General features: G+C 39.2%; 1 long non-coding RNA gene across 1 annotated transcript; it reads left to right on the forward strand.

Annotated features, from left to right (window-relative positions):
- Window positions 1–227: 227 nt before the first annotated feature.
- Window positions 228–4,697, forward strand: LOC142760875 (uncharacterized). The gene is made up of 3 exons (XR_012883439.1): window positions 228–714; window positions 4,383–4,429; window positions 4,520–4,697. It is a non-coding gene; the product is annotated as an uncharacterized LOC142760875 (long non-coding RNA).
- Window positions 4,698–6,000: the final 1,303 nt, after the last annotated feature.

Below are 6,000 nucleotides of genomic sequence, written 5' to 3' on the forward strand. Positions count from 1 at the left end.
ATCAATTATCAATCAATTAACCAAATCCTTACCTCAGGGGCTTTATAGACCCTTTATTCTACATATAAGATGTTAGGTTATTGTAATATTCATGGTCAGTTTTGAGAGGCCTTTCTGGATTTCATAGCACAAAATAATTATGATGATTATAAATATTTTCAATTGCACTATGATCATATTGTCAGTTTTTACCAAAAACAGATCATAAGTTTGATCGATAGGATTTTCGAAATGACTGCTCCTGATATTTTACACATTCCTTAAAGGGAACCTGTCACCAGCATTTTAGCTATAAAGCCAGCAATACCTGGTGAAAGTGGGTGAAAAATCATTGTCATCTAAGCTATAAATATGTTCTAAGTAAGTTCTGTAGCTTTAGTATTCCGTTTTTCAGTGGCCCCACGCCGTATGCAAATGAGCAGAAAAGAGTAAAATCTTCATCTGAAAAGAGTCAGGTTTTCATTCCTCCAGCGTCTCAGAGTGGACTCCACCTCCTTCTTTTCGATTGACAACTCCTTAGCCAGTCAGGGCCGGACAGGTGGTGGCAGTGGGCATGGTTAAGAAGCTCTGTCCCAGAGGGAAAAATAATTACCATAAAAGGCGGGAAAAGTTCAAACGACGATATTTACCGACAGAGGAGGACTTCAGGAAAGAAGAGAACAGGAACGAACTCTGGACAGCTGCGGCCATTGAGGGGTCAGGCTAGTTTAACAGGTAAGATGTTGATGACAGGATCCCTTTAAGTAAGTCACTTTTACAATGCTTGTCAATCATATATAAATCCACATGTGTCTTTCTCTGGTATAATAATAAGTTACAAGATGAAAAGGTCTAAAGCTCCAGTTCTCTTTGTAGTTAGAGTTTACCATGTATACCAGAGAAGTGGCTTTATGAGTATAAAGGTGACCCTGCCGGCTGCACTGCACAGTCCATAATTATGTGTCACATAAAAATATGTTTGAGGTCAACCTCAGTTCTGACTTTTCTTCAACAATAATTAGAAATAAAAACATATATGTGAAATATTTATTTCATATGTGTTTTTTCCTTAGTAATGACGGCTGTATTGAAAATATATTTTATCGCCATATTAAGGCTGTAAAGTCGTACACCTCGTGGTTCTACAGACCTGAACTTAGACCAGCGTATAACGCTAATACATCTACCCCGGTTACAGGGGAAATAAGCAAAGTTAAAAATGAATGTAATGTTAAAATGCCCCCCAAAGGTCTCTTATGACCAAATAAAAAGTAAAAAAAGAAAGACGCCATCGCCCTGACAAAACTCTAGATGTCACCTATATGAAAATATCAGTAATAGAAAGGTGGATACAATTTAAAAATCTATTTTAGTGGCACTTAGAAATATTAAACTAAGAATAGTATAAATGTGTAAAACAGACTTTTTTGCTTTCATTTTTTACATTTTACACTGATAAAATAAAAAAATACTAATATAAAATCACAAAAAAATTCAAAAATCATTGAAATAACTAAACAAGAAAAATCCATATGGCTTTCAAACCTGCATGTACTCAAAAAACAAAATTAAATTGTGATGGTCATTAACAGGGGAAAATTTCCTGTTCTTGAACTAGAGGTTTTCCGGTTGTGTGCATATAAAGTTTAAAGAGGACCTGTCACTTGGTCATATAAGTTGAACTGGTTTTTTAACCTGAATAGAGTGGTCTCCCTGATTCAAGTGCTGTTTTTATTTTTTTCCTAGATCCCCCCCATTGGCTCCCTACATGCTGTGGTTTGCCAACAGGGTGGAGCTAGCTTCCCTGACTATGATGCTGACCAATCAACGTGAGGCAGCTTGAGGGAAGTTCATGCCATGTTGTCCAACTAGAGAAAATAGCATAGGGGGACCAATACAACAGTGGGTAGTATCTCTGGAATGATGGGGGTCTAAGGAAAAAAGATAAACAGCGCTGGAATCAGGGAGACAGCGCTATTCAGGTCAGTAAACCAGTTCAACCTATATGACCTAGTGACAGGTCCTTTTTAATCACTATACAAATGAAAAGTTCTACAAGTTTATAACATAATTTGGGGCAGATTTATTAAGACTGGTTTTTCATACTCAAGTCTAAAAAAAAAATGCGTTGGAGTGAATTGTACCAAATTTATTAAAAGGCGCATGCATACCTCTTAATAAATTTGGCGCATTCAAAGTCAGAAAATTAAATCTACGTCTGCTATAGAAGGCGTAGATTTGCCCCCAAATTTAATCGCTGGTTCATGTCCCCTAGAAGGACTAATAAACTGTGAAAAAAAAATAAAATAAAGTTTTTAGTAGTGAAATAAAAATAAAAAAAATTAAAAGTTCTAAAGTAATGTAAAAAATAAAAAAGTACACATGCGTCCGTAAAAGTCTGAACTCTTACAATATACCATTATTTAACTTGCACGGTGAATGCCGTAAAAATAAATAATTGAATACTCCAAAATCACTGTTTTTTGGTCAATTTAGCTCTAAAAAAAAATGTAATAAAAAGTGAACAAAAAATTGTATGTACCAAAAAATTGTACCAATAAAAACTACAGCTTGTCCCGCAAAAAAATAAGCCCTTACACCGCTCAATCCACGGAAAAATAAAAAAATTATGGCTTTCAGGATTTGGTGCGGCAGAACAATTATTTTTTTTAACAAATAGTTTTTTCTTTGTAAAAGTAGTAAAATATAAAACTATTTTTTCCTATTTTCTGTTGTCTAAAACCTGGGTGCGTCTTATAGTCAGGTGCATCTTATAGTCCGAAAAATACAGTATACATCAATGAAATCTTCTCCTGCTCTATAAAACGCTGCCCGCAGATTGGGGCCGACTCCCAGTAAACCCAGCTCATCTTTCTATGCATTTTTTAAACCTGAAAAGTCGCATATTTTTAAGCAAATATGGCGTGCACTTAGGGTTTGTTACTTTTTTTAGGCAAAAAAACAGACGCAAAGCTATTGATAAATTCCCCCTTTGTGTTTCAACTCCTCACCATTTTTAAGAAATTTGTTTGCTGTCAGTGAATGAGAACACTCTTGTTTACATTCACAGACTGAAAACCACTACATACCTAGTCCTGCTGACAGCTGAGAAGTGGATACAATTGTATCCAGTCTAGGAAATGCTCTGTGTACTAAATACATCAGCAGCCGTTGCATAAATGTATCTGCTAGTGCTCTCATTCACTGACAGCAAACAATTATCTGGAAAATTCGGAAAAATGTAAACACAAGTTATATTTGAAAGTTGCACAACTTTTCATTTATACAGTGATTAAGATTTATTTACATAAAACCGGAAAACCCCTGACACGAAGTCCCTGTGGGTGCACGTGCACTTGCGACTTTTTAAAAACGGACCTTTCATAAATGTGTCTGAATCCCGGCCAATCAGTAAGCTACGATAACTTTTCACTACACTTTTATTCCTAATGCTACTAAATGCTGATGGAAACAGTTAATAAATATGTCGCAACGCAGAAAAAAAACACTATTTTGGAGCATACCTTTCCAAAATTCTTCAGCAGAGGTTTTTTATTTTAGATTCTCATCGTTGACATGTTAATCCTCATAAAGTATAACTGCATAGTTCAATGTAATCATTTTTCTAGTGAACATATCCAACGGGAAATTTGCAACATATTCTTAGTAAAAGCTGTCACAGTTGTTAATATGACACTATAGTTTGACACTGTAGATTTTCCACTGGCAATTAATATGGAAGAACATAAACTTGGATTCTTTTAGGCCGGGTTCCCACAGGTCGGATACGCCGTGTAAAAATCCTGCAGCGTATCCAACTTGGAATCAGCAGCACCTTTCATCCGAAAAATTGCACCACATTGCGGTGCAGTTTTTCAGACGGAATTTCCTCTGTGGAAAGCAGTGCTTGGAGAAAAAAAATCTGTTGATTCTTACCCCCTCCCACTTCTCTGCGCGTAGTCCGGCCTCCTACGAGATGACGTTGCAGTCCATGTGACACTGCAGCTTGTGATTGGCTGCAGCGGTCACATGGGATGAAACTTCATCCCAGGAGTCGGACATAAAATCAACAAAAACGCAGCATAAATTGACATGTTGCGGAATTAAATTCTGCAACGCAGGTCAATTTATTAACGTTTATGCTGCGTTTTTTCTCTGCAGCGTGGGCACTAGATATTCTAAATCTCATCCACTTTGTTGCCAGGGAAAAGGGTAACAAGCTTTGCCTCTGAATTCCCCTCTACCACCCCACCCACGCCCTCTGTTCTGCACACATTCTGAAATCACAGCTTACTGCTCTTCTTAAACAAATGGCACTTCATTTCTTGGAAATGTTTTCTCTTCATCATTGCAAAATGTAGCTAATTTTTTTTTTTTTTTACATGTCCTTATGTAAATCACAGCTGAGTGACCCACTTGGTGTCGGCATATGGCTGGTTCACCATACAAAGTGAGCGTTTCTATGTACTGTTTCAACTCTCATTCTTCTAAGGGCTTCTACAGACGAGACTACATCTGTATTTATCTCTCCATATTACAGGCTCCAGCACAGGAGAAGTTTGGCAGCAGACTAGGACGATGAATGACACGGGACTGTTATTGAGTTGGCGCATGCTAACCTGGGGTGCAGAGTCCAAGGAATCCTCTGTTCTTAACCCTTAAAGGGATTGTCCAGTCATAAGTAATTGATGGCCTTCTCCCTTCGAAGTGTAATACTGTGAAACGCCGCTACAAGTGTGTTGGTGATTCACAGTACGAGCAGAAAAGGAATGAAGGGGAGGCAGAGCTCGTATGAGTGCTGCAGCCCCTTCAAAACAGACGATCGGTGGGGGTGCCGGGAGGCGGACCCCGACAGATCAGATGTTGATAGCCTATCCTGAGTATAGGCCATCAATTTCTTCTGACTGGACAACCCCTTTAAACCCAACCAAGGGGGTATGGACTTTGCCGGTAAGATTACAAATTCGGGGTCCCCTGGATTGTCCCCAATAAACTGTCAGGTTGCAGATAGTGGGTATAGTCAGTAGCGTTGTCAAACAAATATTGGTTGGTAACAGACAGCAATGTCAAGTCCAAAAATCAGCATCAGGAGACCAGAAGAGGTTCAGACCAGAGGTCAGTAAACAGATAATCAGATCAAGTGGAGTGCAGACAAAAACTGGGTCAAACACATGAAATTACAGGGAAAGATGCCAGATAACTCAACACCAGGCCTGAGAATCAAGCAAGGACCAGGAGCAGTTCCTCTTTAAAGGGAATGTGACGCTAGAAAAAAATGTATTTTTTTTTTAGTTAAACAATTAGTGTATAGGTGATTAAACATTGTTCTAATTTTTTTTCACGAGTCAGGAAATATTATAAATTAGATTCTAATTTATAATATTTCCCAGTGCTGGTCACTAGATGGAGCAATTCCCCAAATTGCAGCATTGCATGTGGTAAAGCAACCACATTGCTTTATGCTGCAAAATTTGAGAATACTCACTTGCTCTAGTGAGCTCACAGAATCCCCCCTCCTTTATCCTGGCTAGTGCCGGGAAAAACGAGGGGATTGAACGGTCAAACCTCCTACACTGTGTGTCGCCATTTTTTGAGCTAACACACAGTGTAGTAGGTTAACATACAGTAGTAAACACACAGTAAAACACTTACATACACAGAAATAACTTACCTGCTCCAGTCGCCGCCGCTCCCTCCGGTCCGTCCGCTCCGTCTGCTACCGCCGCTCCAAGTGCACAAGTCCGGAAGCCGCGACCGGAAGTAGTAATCTTACTGTCCGGCCGCGACTTCCGGTCCACAGGAAAATGGCGCCAGACGTCGCACAGTTCAACTTGGACTGTGTGGGAGCGGCGCATGCGCCGTTCCCACACAGACGGCGTACAGCATAGTGGATGGAACGGGCCATGTTCGCATTCACTATTGGACTGTATGTGCCGTATTCCATGTCTGTATGTGTCGTTAATCGACACATACAGAAATGGAAAAAAAAATGGCAGCCCCCATAGGGAAGAAAAAGTTCAA

The sequence above is a fragment of the Rhinoderma darwinii genome, chromosome 4 (assembly GCF_050947455.1).
Source record: "Rhinoderma darwinii isolate aRhiDar2 chromosome 4, aRhiDar2.hap1, whole genome shotgun sequence".
NCBI lineage: Eukaryota > Metazoa > Chordata > Amphibia > Anura > Rhinodermatidae > Rhinoderma > Rhinoderma darwinii.